This window comes from Triticum urartu, chromosome 7 (assembly GCF_003073215.2).
Source record: "Triticum urartu cultivar G1812 chromosome 7, Tu2.1, whole genome shotgun sequence".
Classification (NCBI taxonomy): domain Eukaryota; kingdom Viridiplantae; phylum Streptophyta; class Magnoliopsida; order Poales; family Poaceae; genus Triticum; species Triticum urartu.
Window position 1 is genome coordinate 529,383,831 of NC_053028.1, and position 15,610 is coordinate 529,399,440.

Genomic DNA, 15,610 nt, shown 5'->3' on the forward strand with positions numbered 1-15,610 from the left:
CGCTCCAGACACAAGTCCATTCCCTAACAGAGACCCTTTGTGAAACAAGGAGAAACATTGCTCAATGTCGTCAAGATATGCATGGTTTTGAAACTAGACTATCAGACATTTGCTATGTTGTTCAGGAGCCTAGGGGAAACGAAGGCGAGGGTTATGGTGCTCCATCGGACAATACAGCATGAAAACGTAACAGTCAGGTCAAATGAACTGAGCTTCTGAACTTCTGGTGGTGCATTTATTTGCTAGACTATTAAGTTTTATGCCAACCTTCCTTTTGTTATATAGTTGTAATTTGTTTTGGTGCGATACAAAATTTATTCTTAACGTGCAGCCACTGCCTGAAGAAAACAGGAAGCCATTTTTGTATAGTGTAGGGTGTTCCCTATATTTGCACTGGTGGCGATCTTTGATGCCGAGTGGATGTAATCTGTGCAATCGCCTTAATAGGCTAGCGTTAGTTTCGGCCTTATTTATTTCCTAGTCTTCTTTTTCCCTGGTTTGCTAGTGGCCGCAACTACCATGGGCCATATACGGGCCGTAGGATCCATGGGTCTCCTACGGGCCGTCGATAAATGGGCATGTAATCGGTGGGCCTCGGGCCATCGGATAAATTGGTCTACATGGGCCATAATCGGGCGTAATTGGTATCGGCCCAGCATGGTAACAGGCCGTTAACAGGCTGTAGGACAGCAAAGGCTTAATTCTGTCACGGGCATAATAGGTCGTTAATGGGCCAGAATATAGGACGGGCTGGAAATGGCGCAACGGGTTAACAGGCCAGAAACGGGCCGACTCTTGCCATGGGCCGAATTTGGCCCATTAGGGTAACGGGCCAGTAACGGGCCGACTCTTGCCATGGGCCGAATTTGGCCCATTAGTGGAACAGGCCAGTAACGTGCTGACTCTTGCCATGGGCCGAATTTGGCCCATTAGGGGAACAGCCTAGTAACGGGCCGGAAGTAATCGAGGGCCGAAAAGGAACCCAAGAACGTATGGGCCGTCAATAGGCCGAAAGCTAACATGGGCTGGAAATGGCCCATGTAAATCACGGGCCATTAACAGGTATAAAGAAAATTACTATTCATTATGGGCTAGAGTCGCCATGGGCCTTTACCTGGGCCGGCCTATTATGGCACACGAAAATCTTGTGGGCCTTTACCTGGGCCGGCCCATTATGGCCCGCGAAATCTTGTGGGCCTTTAGCTGGGCCGACCCATTATGGCCCGCGAAATCTTGTGGGCCTTTAGCTGGGCCAGCCCATTATGGTCCGCAAAATCTTGTGGGCCTTTAGCTGGGCCGACCCATTATGGTCCGCAAAATCTTGTGGGCCTTTAGTTGGGCCGACCCATTTAAACTTGTTGGGACGTGCCACATGTCGACATATCATAGGCGCCTTCTGTCCAGTGAGTGGATGACATCTGTCCCGACGATGAGCGGACACGTGTTTCCTCTAGCCAATGATGATTTTACACGTGGAAAATCCCCATTGGTCGGGGCTGTTAACGGGTTATTGGATCCAAAGCCCGACCCGATAGCTTAACGGTGTTCCGTTACGGTGGATGCCATGTGTCGGTCACCCTTGACGAAAGCACTTCTGTGACGCGCGATTTATCGTCATGGAAGTGGACACTTCCGTGATGATAATTTTGGTAATGTCATGGAACACTTCTACGACAGCACAGGTATGACTATCTTGATTCTGTCATAAATTTTTCATGGATGTACATGCATGATAAAAAAGCGACCTACTGTGACAAACACGCATCATCACGGAAGTGTATTTTTTTTGTAGTGCATGTTCACCATTTTGACTTGAGGCGGGAATTTCTTCTGCCCCCACTGTTCGGCTGCCGGGGTTCCTCATGATCGTCTTCGCTCTGCGATTCCCTTCCTTGTTTCTGCTATTTACCTTGCTGGCTTGCTTAAAGACCTGGCAATCTCTGTTAGTATGGTTGGCCGGTTTGTCTAGGGTCCCATGTATCTGGCACGGACGATCGAGTATGCGGTCCAAGCTGGATGGTCCTCCACCGTTCCTTTTGTAGGGCTTCTTTCGCTGGTCGGATTAGGAGCCACTGAATCCGGCGTGAACTATGGTGTCATCAGTGTCATCGTCGTTGCTTCGGTGTTTGTGTCTGTTGCGCCGGAGCTTGCTGGTGCTGTTTTTGTCCTCGGAGGGGCCTGCTTCGTTGGCTGTGTTTGTACTGTGAGTCAGCCAACTATCCTCTCCCGCGCAAAAGCGGGTCATAAGTGCCGTGAGGGATGCCATGGACCTCGGCTTTTCTTGGCCGAGGTGGTGGGCTAGCCATTCGTCACGGATGCTGTGTTTAAAGGCCGCTAGGGCTTCGGCATCCGGACAGTCAATGATTTGGTTCTTTTTGGTTAGGAACCTAGTCCAGAATTTTCTGGCTGACTCTCCAGGTTGTTGAACTATGTGGCTTAGGTCATCGGCATCGAGTGGCCGGACATATGTACCTTGGAAGTTGTCAAAGAAGGCTTCTTCCAAGTCCTCCCAGCTGTCGATGGAATTTTCAGGCAGGCTATTTAGCCAGTGTCGAGCTGGTCCTTTGAGCTTTAATGGGAGGTATTTAATAGCGTGTAGGTCATCTCCTCGGGCCATGTGGATGTGGAGAATAAAATCTTCGAGCCATACTGCGGGATCGGTTGTTCCGTCGTATGATTCAATATTGACGGGCTTGAACCCCTCGGGGAATTCGTGACCCAGTACTTCATCTGTGAAGCAGAGAGGGTGTGCGGTGCCTCTATAGTGGGCCGCGTCACGGTGCACCTCTGATGAAGTCCGTCTGTGGTTATCGGCCCGGGTGTAATTGAGTTTGTCACGTCCGAGTAGGTGGCTGTCATCCCGAGTGGGGAAGCGTCCTCGCGGTCTGTAAATCGATCTGGTGTGTCCTGCCCTGTTGTCCCTGTTTTTACGAGGCGGTGGGGCTGCTTGTTGTTCGTCCTGAGTTGCCATTTTATCCCGACCATGGGGTGGTCGGTCTGCCGCACTATCCCGACCGCATGGTGGTCGTTCCGCATTACGCGAGGGCAGTATGGGATTTGGTGCCTCCTCATCGAACTGAGGTGGCAGTCTGCGCTTTGGGTAACTCTTGGCTGGGCGCTTGAGGCCGTTTTCTTCGGCTGCCAGGACATCGGTCCATCTATCAATGAGTAGGCCTTGATCGACTTGGAGCTGCTGCTGCTTTTTCTTTAGGCTTCTTGCACTAGCTATTAGCTGGCGCTTGAAGCGCTCCTGCTCTAGGTGTGCCTTAGACACGATGAAATCCTCGTTACCGAGGCTCTCCTCATCCTCGGAGGGTGGACGATAACTATCATCATCTGGGTCGCTCGGCATGTGCTGTTTATCAGGGTTAGCTTGCTCATTGTCTCGTTCCTCCTGTTCCGATGCTGCTCCAACAGGGTCTTCGTTGTTTTCGGCATCGCCCGAAGTGCTATTTTCTCCGGTGCCAGTGTTGCCTTCTTTTGAGCGGCGTGGTTTAGAGCGGTGTTTAGGGCGCCGGTGCTTGGACTGTGTCTCAGAAGGTTTATTCACATCTGGATCTCCTTTGTCATCGTCGCTAGCTTTTTTAGGTGTGTCGACCATGTACACATCGTACGAATAGGTGGCTGTCCAACGTCCAGTGAACGGCGGGTCTCGACCTTGCTCCATGTCGGCATCGTCGTCCATACCGTCGATGTCTTCGGAACCGTAATAAAGCATGTCGGTTAAGTCATCGACAGTGGCTATGAAGTGGGTGGCGGGTGGGAAGCGAAATTTCCCATCATCATCCTCAGGCTCGAACCGGACATAGTTCGGCTGTGAGTCCTTCTCCAAGGACAAGTTCTTTAAAGAGTTTAGCACATCACCCAAAGGTGAGTACTGGAAGATGTCTGCGGCGCTAAATTCGAAAATCGATAACCGATCGAGCTTGGTGTCCGCAGGCGTATCCGGTCTGGGACTTATAGATGGAGACGAATCCGGAGTTGTATTGTCGCAGATATTGTGGGGTGTCGAGTCCATGTGCGGCTCCAACGCCGCGGACTCTGTGGCCTCGGATGGCATGATTTGCTCCGGTTCTAAGGCCATTGCAGCAACAGGGACCATCTCCTGGATGTGATCCAATGACAGATCTAAGTCATGTTCATCTGGGCGAGGGGGAGCGATCCCTGCGGTCTCAAATCCATTGAAGATCAAGTCTCCACAGATATCCGCGACGTAGTACAAACTTCCGAATCTGAGCTGGTGGCCAGGGGCGTAGCTATCGATCTGCTCCAGATGGCCAAGCTAGTTGGCCCGTAGTACGAAGCCGTCGAACATGAAAATCTGTCCGGGGAGGAAGGTTTCGCCTTGAACAGCGTGGCTATAGACGATTGAAGGGGCCATCGAACTGTTCGTCGACGGCATAGTGGAACTCTCAATGAAAGCACCAATGTCGGTGTCAAAACCGGCGGATCTCGGGTAGGGGGTCCTGAACTGTGCGTCTAGGATCGATGGTAACATGAGACGGGGGACACAATGTTTACCCAAGTTTGGGCCATCTCTGTGGAGGTAATACCCTACGTCTTGCTTGATTGATCTTGATGAATATGGGTGTTACAAGAGTTGATCTACCACGAGATCGTAATGGCTAAACCCTAAAAGCCTAGCCGGTATGACTATGGTAATGAGTATATCCTTTCCTGACTAACCCCTCCGGTTTATATAGACACCGGGGGGGATCTAGGGTTTACATAGAGTCAGTTACATAAGAAGGAATCTTCATAATCGGTCGCCAAGCTTGCCTTCCACGCCAGGGACAGTCCAATCCGGACACAGGTACAGTCTTCGGTCTTCAAGTCTTCACAGCCCATCAGTCTAGCCCATGGATAACAGGCCGGACGCTCGAGGACCCCTTAGTCCAGGACTCCCTCAGTGATGCCTATATACTTGATCATGCCTATATAACCTCATAATTATTCGCTTTTCTATCAATTGTTTGACAGTAATTTGTTCACCCACCGTAATACTTATGCTATCCTGAGAGAAGCCACTAGTGAAACCTATGGCCCCCGGGTCTATTTTCCATCATATAGTTTCCAATCTATTTTATTTTGCAATATTTACTTTCAATCTATATCATAAAAATACCAAAAATATTTATCTTATTATTATCTCTATCAGATCTCACTCTTGTAAGTGACCGTGAAGGGCTTGACAACCCCTTTATCGCGTTGGTTGCGAGGTTCTTATTTGTTTGTGTAGGTACGAGGGACTTGCGTGTGGCCTCGTACTGGATTGATACCTTGGTTCCCAAAATCTGAGGGAAATACTTATGCTACTTTGCTGCATCACCCTTTCCTCTTCAAGGGAAAACGAACGCAGTGCTCAAGAGGTAGCAACATCCCCTCTTTCGTCTCCAACATCATCGGTAACCTCACTTGGAGCTATGTTTTCATTCATCGCATGATATATGTTTTGCTTGCAGCATCATTTTATTTTGTTAGGATTTGCTTGCTGTTATTTAGAATAATGTTTTTCATCTTTTATTTCAATAAAAGTGGCATTGATAGCCTTTGCCATGCTTATTTTGCAAGTATACATCTTGCTGTTTGAAAACAGAAAGTTTACCGCTGTTGCAAAAACTCCCTAGAAAAGTCAGAATGTGATAAAATGTTGAAACTTTTTGCAAAATGATCTCTGATAAATTTTATACATTGTGGTAAATTTTCATAATTTTTGGAGTTAGGGAAGTATTGATACTCTAGCATTCTTTATAGATTGTACTGTTTTGGCAGTTGCTGTTATGTTTGCATATGGTTGCTTGTTTAATGATTCTATTTGAGGATAGGAGTATTAAATATGCAGAGGAATTTAGTATGCAATGTTGAATAATAATTTTAGTGATTTGTTACAGTAGAGAATGATAAGGTTTTGCATTGGTTTATACTAACTTATCTCACGAGTTCTTGTTGAGTTTTGTGTGGATGAAGCTTTTAAGATTTAGGGAAACCGTGGTATGAATGGAATTAAGGAGACACAAAAGCTCAAGCTTGGGGATGCCCAAGGCATACCAAGTTAATATTTCAAGAAGTCCCAAGCATCTAAGCTTGGGGATGCCCCGGTAGGCATCCCACCTTTCTTCTTCAACAATTATCGGTTAGTATTGGTTGAGCCTGTTTTTCCTTCTTCACATGATGTGTGCAATCCTTGGATTGTCATTTTATTTTGTTTTGCTTGCTGTTTTAACAAAGTACTTAGATATGAAAGTTTTTAAATAAAATAGAGTCCTCAAATAGTTGCCAGAGAGGCTAAGTAAGCGGCATTCACATCCCGTCAACGAAGCTCTTTTCTATGTCATTTACTCTTGTGCTTCACTTATATCCTAGGAGTAAATCTGTTGAATAAATTGAATGTCATGAAGTTGAAATCATATCATGCCTAGTGGTAGCTTCACATTGGGTTTATAAAGTGAAATCTTTTGAGGCTTGACAATCACAATATTGGTCATACAAGCAATTCACAAATAATTAGTATAAGGAAGAGAACTTTCACATATAAATACACTATCATGGAAACCTTTTGTGATTGTGAGCCCCCATCAAAATATTATATGCCAAAATTGTTGACGTTGGACAAGGAAGACAACGTAATGGTTTATGTTTGTTCATATTCACATAGAAGTTATATTGTCATAGATCCTTCAACATGTGGTGCTTGCCCCCCCATCTTCGCTAGCCAAGAATTCTGCACCATGTAGAGATACTACTTGTGTATCCAAAAACCCTTAAACCCAAATCTTATATTCCAAGAGTCCACTATACCTACCTATATGCGGTATTCTAAGCAAATTTGTATGTGCCATCTCTAATATTCAAAATAAATTTCTCTCCTGTGTGCTCGTACCGCTCGCGAGGCGGTGAGGGGTGGCCAATATTTTCCATGCTAGATGTGTTATTCTCATGATGAGTTTTCATTCACTTGTCATTGCACGAGAGTAAGGCAAAGGTATTAGGGATGCCCAGTCCCGAATGAAAAATGAATTTACTTTATGTTGTCAAATAATAAATTCCTTGGAAAGTGTTGGTATGGAGGGCACCCATGGATACGGTTGGCCATGGAAAGTGAAAGTATGGTGGAAAAAGGAATAAACTTTATTTTCTGTTTGGGAGCCCCTATGATATATCTAGCATGGAAAGTGTTGGGAGCTCTAAGTCGTTTTCATTGGTGGGAAAAGTATGCCTCTCAAAATGTTTTTATCTCTCAATTTTTACTTTGAGCTCTGGCACCTCTACAAATCGCTACTTCCCTCTGCGAAGGGCCTATCTTTTACTTTTCAGCATTTACTTTTATGCAAAGAGTCAAAGTTTGTCTCTCTATTCCTTTTTATTCTTCTCCTTTGGCAAGCATCATGTGGTGAGGAAAGATCTAGCCACATATGTCCAGTTGAATATGGGTAGCATGAGTTATTATTGTTGACATCACCCTTGAGGTGAATACGTTGGGAGGCAAAACATTAAGCCCCTATCATTCTATGTGTCCAGTTGAAATGTTTTGCTCATCTGTACAAGGTGAGTGTTAGCAATCATAGAAGAATATATGATGGTTGAGTACGTGGAGCTCTTACTTAAACTCTGTTGAATAAGTTGAATTGCAATTCCTTGGTTACTAAGAACATAGATTGTTGAGTTTCAAGAGAATTCATTGTTTGAACCTTAACATGTGAATTGGTTGCCACTATAACATGAGAAGTTTTATGGGAAGGAATTTCTGTTATGATGCTAGGAAAAGTGATTGAAATTATCACTGATCAAACTTGTGCACTTTGCTAGCATTCAAACTTCATAAATTATTTCTTTTATCATTTACCTACTCGAGAACGAGTAGGAATTAAGCTTGGGGATGCTGATATGTCTCCAACGTATCTATAATTTATGAAGTATTCATGATGTTATTTTATCATTCCTGGGTGTTTTACAATCATTTTATAGAAACTTTATATCAATTTTTGGGACTAACCTATTGACCCAGTGCCAAGTGCAAGTTGTTGTTTTTTGCTTGTTTTTTACATCGTAGAAAATTAATATCAAACGGAGTCCAAACACCACGAAACTTTTTGTGGATTTTTATGGACCAGAAGGAACCCAATGGGACAGAGCTGCACTTGGGGGTGCCCTGAGGGGGGCACAACCCACCAGGGCGCGCCAGGGCCCCCTGGCGCGCCCAGGTGGCTTGTGCCCACCTCGGTGGCCTCCCGCACCCCCTCTTTGCACTATAAATTCCCAAATATTCTAAAACCCCTCGGGGTTAACCTAGATCAGAAGTTCCGCCGCCGCAGGGCTCCGTAGCCATCGAAAACCTATCTAGACCTGTTCCGGCACCCTGCCGGAGGGGGGGAATCATCTCCGGTGGCCATCTTCATCATCCCGGCGACCACTACGATGAGGAGGGAGTAGTCCACCCTCGGGGCTGAGGGTTTGTACCAGTAGCTATGTGTTTAATCTCTCTCTCTCTCTCTCATGATCTATATCATGGGCTTGGTTAATATAGATGGATCATATGATGTTTTCCCCTCTATACTCTTGTTGTGATGAATTGAATCTTTACCCTTTGAAGTTTTGACAAGTCGGATTGAATATTCAGAGATGAGAACACATGATATATGTCTTACTGTATGAATACTTGAGGTGATAATTGGGGTGTCTTATTGATTCACTTGATATATGTTATGGAATTCAACTCGCGGATTCCCGCGGTGATATTGGGGTAATCTATGCATAGGGGTTGATGCACATTTTTCTCTGACGGAAACTTCGGGGTCTGTTTATAGTTATTTGTGTGGATTGAGTATTATGAGTATGCATATGCTTTGGTGTTACTCTAGTACGAACTCTAGGATAGATCAAACGGAAACAATAGCTTTGTGTTATTTTAGTACGTACACTTGAATAGATCGATCGGAAAGAATAGCTTTGAGGTGGCTTCGCACCCTACAAACAATTCCTATCTTTTGTTATCTGCTAATAGGAACTCGGGAGTGATTCTTTATTGTACTTTGAGGGATAATCATATGATCCAACTATGTTAGCACTGTTGAGAGATTGCACTTGTGAAAGTACGGACCCTAGGCCTTGTTTTTAAGCATTGAAATACCGTTTTTGTGCCCGTTTACTATTTTCTACCTTGCTGCTTTTATTTATTCAGATTATAAAAATATATTTCTACCGTCCATATTACACTTTTATCACCATCTCTTTGCCGAACTAGTGCACCTATACAATTTGCCATTGTATTGGGTGTGTTGGGGACACAAGAGATTTCTTGTATTTGGTTGCAGGGTCGTTTGAGAGAGACCATCTTCATCCTACACCTCTCATGGATTGATAAACCTTAGGCCATCCACTTGAGGGAAAATTGCTACTGTCCTACAAAACTCTGCGCTTGGAGGCCTAACACGTGTCTACAAGAATAAAGTTGCGTAGTAGACATCGTTAGGCAGCATTCCACATCAAAAATTCTGTTTTTATCATTTACCTACTCGAGGACGAGCAGGAATTAAGCTTGGGGATGCTGATATGTCTCCAACGTATCTATAATTTTTGATTGTTCCATGCTGTTATATTATCATTCTTGGATGTTTTATAATCATTTTATATCATTTTTGGTACTAATCTATTGACATAGTGCCAAGTGCCAGTTGCTATTTTTTGCATGTTTTTTACATCGTAGGAAATCAATACCAAACGGAGTCCAAATGCAGAGAAACTTTTTGTGGATTTGCTTTAGACCAGAAGACATCCAATGGGCTGGAGAAGCGCCTGGGGGGTGCTCCGAGGGAAGCACAACCCAGCAGGGCGCGCCTGGAGGCCCAGGCGCTCCCTGGTGGGTTGTGCCCACCTCGGTTGCCCCCAGACCGCCTCTTTAATCTATAAATACCCCAATATTCTAGAAACCCTATGAGAGTTAACGAAAATCAATTCCAGCCGCCGCAAGTTCCAGAACCACCAGGTCCAATCTAGACCACATCACGGAGGGGTTCATCATGTCCATTGGTGCCTCTCCAATGATGCGTGAGTAGTTCTTTGTAAACCTTCGAGTACATAGTTAGTAGCTACATGGCTTCCTCTCTCTCGTTTGATTCTCAATACAATGGTCTCTTGGAGATCCGTATGATGTAATTCTTTTGCGGTGTTTTTGTTGGGAACCGATGAACTTTGCGTTTATGATCAGATCTATCTCTTTTTATCCATGAAAGTTATTTGAGTCTTCTTTGATCTCTTATATGCATGATGATTATAGCATCGCATTTCTTCTCCGATATTTGGGTTTTTGTTGTCCAACTTGATCTATTTATCTTGCAATGGGAAGAGGTGCTTTGTGATGGGTTCGATCTTGCGATGTTTGATCCCAGTGACAGAAGGGGAATCGACACGTATGTATCGTTGCTATTAAGGATAACAAGATGGGGTCTAATTCTACATAAATAGATCTTGTCTACATCATGTCATCATACTTATTGCATTACTCCGTTTCTCCATGAACTTAATACACTAGATGCATGCATGATGGATAGCGATTGATGTGAGGAGTAATAGTAGTAGATGCAGGCAAAAGTCGGTCTACTAATCTTGGACGTGATGCCTATATAATGATCATTGCCTGGATATTGTCATGATTATTTGAATTTCTATCAATTTCCCAATAGTAATTTGTTCACCCACCATTTGCTATTTTTCTCGAGAGAAGCCACTAGTGAAAACTACGGCCCCCGGGTCTCTTCTTTAATATATTTGCCTTTGCGATCTATTTTCCTTTGCTTTTATTTTCAGATCTATTAAACCAAAAATACAAAAATACATTGCTGCAATTTATTTTATCCGAGATCTATTTATCCCATCTATGATATTTGTATCACGTCTATTTGCCAATTTTTGGCGCCGTTACCCAAAAGGGATTGACAACCCCTTTTACAAGTCGGGTTGCGAGTATTTGTTGTTTGTGTGCAGGTGATGTTTACGTAGTTTTGCTTGGTTCTCCTACTGGTTCGGTCACCTTGGTCTCATCACTGAGGGAAATACCTGCCGTCGTTGTGCTACATCATCCCTTCCTCTTTGGGTAAATACTGACGTAGTCTAGTAGACATCAGGGGTTCAGAGAAATGAGAATAAGTATTGCATCTGATACCAGAATAGATCTGTAGGAAGGTGGTTCATGAATTACCTATGAACCCACGTGTGAGGAATTACTTTGGAAACATGGAGTACATGAGAGTCAGTTTTTGATCCTATGGAACTGTGTGTTATGGGCCCACCATGTGGGTTAAAAGAAGGAAGAGCACTGACATCATCCTCAATCATGATAGTGAGGCATGTCAGAGGATGGTCTGTCAGTTATGTTGGCAACAAAGTAGGTACCAAGGGCAAGGGACACAGATAACCGTTTTCCTGCTCGTTGAAACGAGGCGGACCAATAGGCAAAGTTCTCGTCCATCGACGGTTGTCGGAATGTCTTCACAATAGTAACAGGGTCTTAACGCCAGGGTTGTACACCAAGGTGTTAACATAAGCAGGGAAATGTTACTGCTTACATCATATAGATCACAAGGAAGGTTAAACAAATCAACGGAAGGAAAATGTGATTATTACATTAATCAGACCAATGGAAAGGAACATGTGTTTATACTCAAGTACTAGAGTATATCTTTCCCAAGGAGTGGCAACACAATATGGTAATGATAGGGCTCCAAGTATGTGGCCATTTAGTTGAACGGGCCAGGATTTTATGAGGTTCACCCATACAACGGTGTTCGCAATTGATACAGAAAATTTAGCATTATGATTCAAATGTTCTTATTGAAGATCAAAGTACCACATACACACCTTGAGATAGCATTGATATGGTCTTCAAGCAAAGTTCAGACCTTGGATACACGAAGGATTCATCAGGAAGAACTTGTATAATAAGTCTTAACATTTCCTCATGAAGACTAGATAACCTTGCTAAAAGGAAACTATAACAATAGGTCCTACGGCCAGGTGTGCTAGGTATGACATCACCTTGCCGGGTCATTTAAAGACCAATGTTATAACTCTTGGAAATATGTTCCAACCATCATATCTGACCGAGATTCAGATCTGATTGGTGTCTAGATACCTCAGACTCAGGATGCCTGAGTAGAAAAAGGTGGAACACGAACTGACGGGATGACATTGTAAGATTCTCGGGAAATGAACTATGGAAGCGAGTTTTGAAACAAGAGTTCATCATTAAACCAAGGAGAGGGATGAGGAGGTGACTGATGGACTCAGCGACAAGTCATCAAGATTTCCATAAACATGGATTTTCACAATTAAATGAACAGGGAGATAACATTTGACAGATCAAATGATATAATGATGTATGCTCGAGGAAAAAACACACAATTAAACATTGGTTTAAAGGTGCACCCGAAATATGGGCTTAGGTAGCATGATCTATGTTAGAATGGTGATTCAATAACCAATAGTCTAAGAATGAACGACCGTCCATTAACTTCAAAGCAATAGGGTTGCTAGAAGTGCAGAATTCAAGCAGCACCGTTCACCTGTTGGTATCCCAGTTAGAATCAACACGGGGACCAAGAAAGAATGGTGACGGTGAGAAGTATCACTATATCAAGAATTCTTAAGAGGTGGTGAAATTCTCACAACATTCTTGACATAAAAGATGGTAATACTCCAAGGTAGAACAGAACATGATCTAGATAGTAAGGAACTCAAGGTACAACTCAAAATAGGAACAAGTTTGTGTTCGGGGGGAGGCAAGAATGTTGTCAATGATAACACAAATCATCAAGGGGCAAGGATGGTATTTCTCATTATGAATTCGATTGATATCCTGGAAGAGCTTAGAATGTTGATGATGATCACGACACAGTTGTCGTGAGATTTCATGAAGATATAATTAATCAGCGATGACATCAAGTTAAAGGAATGATGAAGCGAAAGGTTATTGGAACCACATGACACAAACTCGAAATCAAGCTTGCTGTTGAAGGATAAATGATATGACAAGGAAAATCGACGTAAGCTTAGCTCATCATAAAGAATTGTGCTCCAGGAAGGACCAAGTAGCACAATTAAAATCATCGTGATAATGATATAGCCAAACAGGCTAGGAATGACGTGATCGGGTTAGAACTCGTAAGTAAATAAGATTAATAAGAGTAGTCTAATCGTGGTGCAGACTTGATTCAATTATCGGTGCCCTTGAGTGTTGAGCAACTCAGAACCTGGGGAAAATTGAAATCAGTGAGAATGTAATACTTGGAGAAGACTCGTAATTAGAAACATGGTTCTATGATATTAGCAAGATACCAGAGGGTGATACTCGAAAGTAGAACAAAATAAAGGTTGGACAGGTGCATTGATCTGTAGAAGACAAATACTTTAACTTGTCCGAGAAATGGCTCCAGAAGAACAATATGGTCGGAACCACAACTGCAAAAGACCAAATGCCAGATATAAGATGAACTTATACCAAGGGGAGTAATTAATTTTAAGATAAGCTTCCATGATAAGATCTACATCGTGTCCATGGGATGAACACAAAGTTCAAGGTCGACTCCCACTTCTCCAATGCATGACCATTCATTCACTGCTCTTATTAAAAATGATTGAGTGTGAAAACCTACCTAGTGATTTACCAGAGGGGTATGACCCATGAAAACCTTTTGGGTTCACACAGATTAAGGAAGGCATAGTTTCAACCCATCGGGGTATCTTAGAAACATATACCACAAGCTTCAAGAGTAAATATCACCAGCTCAAAAGCAGAGCATGGTTGACAAAAGGAGAGGATACAATTTACCAAAAACATTATGTATCGGAGAAAGAATGCACAAGGTGATTAATTATGAAGGACAGTGTCGGATAATAATACAACAGTGGATATGGCGATCCGTAATCGAGCTGATGTGAGTATCGATACCCAATCAGAGGAAGAAAGAATGCAAATGCATCGGTTTATAGAAAATCTGAATAATTTCAACGTTTAAATAACAAAGGAATTATGATTTTCAAATCAAGGGATCAGGAGCAAACACTCTGATCAAGGATGGATAAGTTGAATAGACTTAGGGGTACAATCGATGGCAGTATGATTGCCCGAGAACCAGCTCATGTTCAAAAGATGTTTGAGACGGAAAGATAATTTATAAGGCTCAACTGATGACTGCGTGCATTCGCACATATTGAATCAAGGGGCTCAAAAAATGATGACAAAGGATACTATGAATATTGCTAGTCATATGGAACACAACCATAATGCAAGCTGACAAGTATTTGCCGAGCAATAGCGGGTAGAGGGTTTTTGGAAGATTGAATGGTATTTCGAAGGTTTGTGAAATACCTGAATCAACTGTGATGAGCGGATACTCGGTAAGTGCGAGAGATTATTCGTAGGGGTATTCATGTGGCAAAGAACTATAAGGAAGTAGGCACAAGGTATTCTCGGAACAATAGAGAAAATTTCGGGGTATCTTGTAATAACAAGATCAACTAGGAATAAAAGTAAGAACGACATGTGTGTGTGTGTATTTATCCATAGGGATATTTATTGTAGGGAATTGCAAAAGCAATGGGCACAAAGTCTTGAGAGAACATCATAGAGTATCTTCAGAATCTTCTGGTGCAGCAGGCGGTCATCGCTAATAAGGGGCTCTCCCTGGTGGAAGTGATCATGAGATCCTAATGTTAGAGTTAGCAAAATTCATTTAACTCGATTAGAAGAGAGATCAGAGTCCTAGAGTATAGATGAGGAATAAAGGATCCTAATACCACCTAATGGCGATGTGGGCCTACAAGACACACATCCATGTTAGTAAAAGCTTTTCAATGACTAGTCTCGACTTTGGCCAGGGAGTGTGGAAGGGGGATTCCTACTGGCAGTCGGCTCTGGTACCAACTTGTGATGCCCCCGATTTGACTGCACACTAATCATACATGAAAATGTGTACGATCAAGATCAAGGACTCACGGGAAGATATCACAACACAACTCTAGACACAAATTAAAATAATACAAGCTTTATATTACAAGCCAGGGGCCTCGAGGGATTGAATACATAAGCTCGAATACACAAGAGTCAGCGGAAGCAATAATATCTGAGTACAGAGATAAGTTAAACAAGTTTGCCTTAAGAAGGCTAGCACAAAAGTAGCAACTATTGAAAAGGCAAGGCCTCCTGCCTAAGACTTCCTAACTACTCCTCGAAGTCAAACTCCACGTAGAATCATCCTCGAGATCCTCTAGCTCCTGGACTCCATCATATGACCAGAATAACCGGGAAAGGGGAAAAAGAAATAGTAAAGCAATCATGAGTACTCATCCAAAGTACTTGCAAGCAAGCACCTACACTACATATGCATCGGTATCAATGAAAGGGGTAGTATCTGTGGACTGAACTGTAGAATACCAGAATAAGAGGGGGAGAAGCTAGTCCTATCAAAGACTACGCTTCTGGCAACCTCCATATTGAAGCATATAGAAGAGAGTACCTAGTACAACATCAAATGACATAGCATAGCATAATCCTACCCAGCGGTCCTCCCCTCGTCGCCCTATGGGAAAGCGATCACCGGGTTGTCTCTGGAACTTG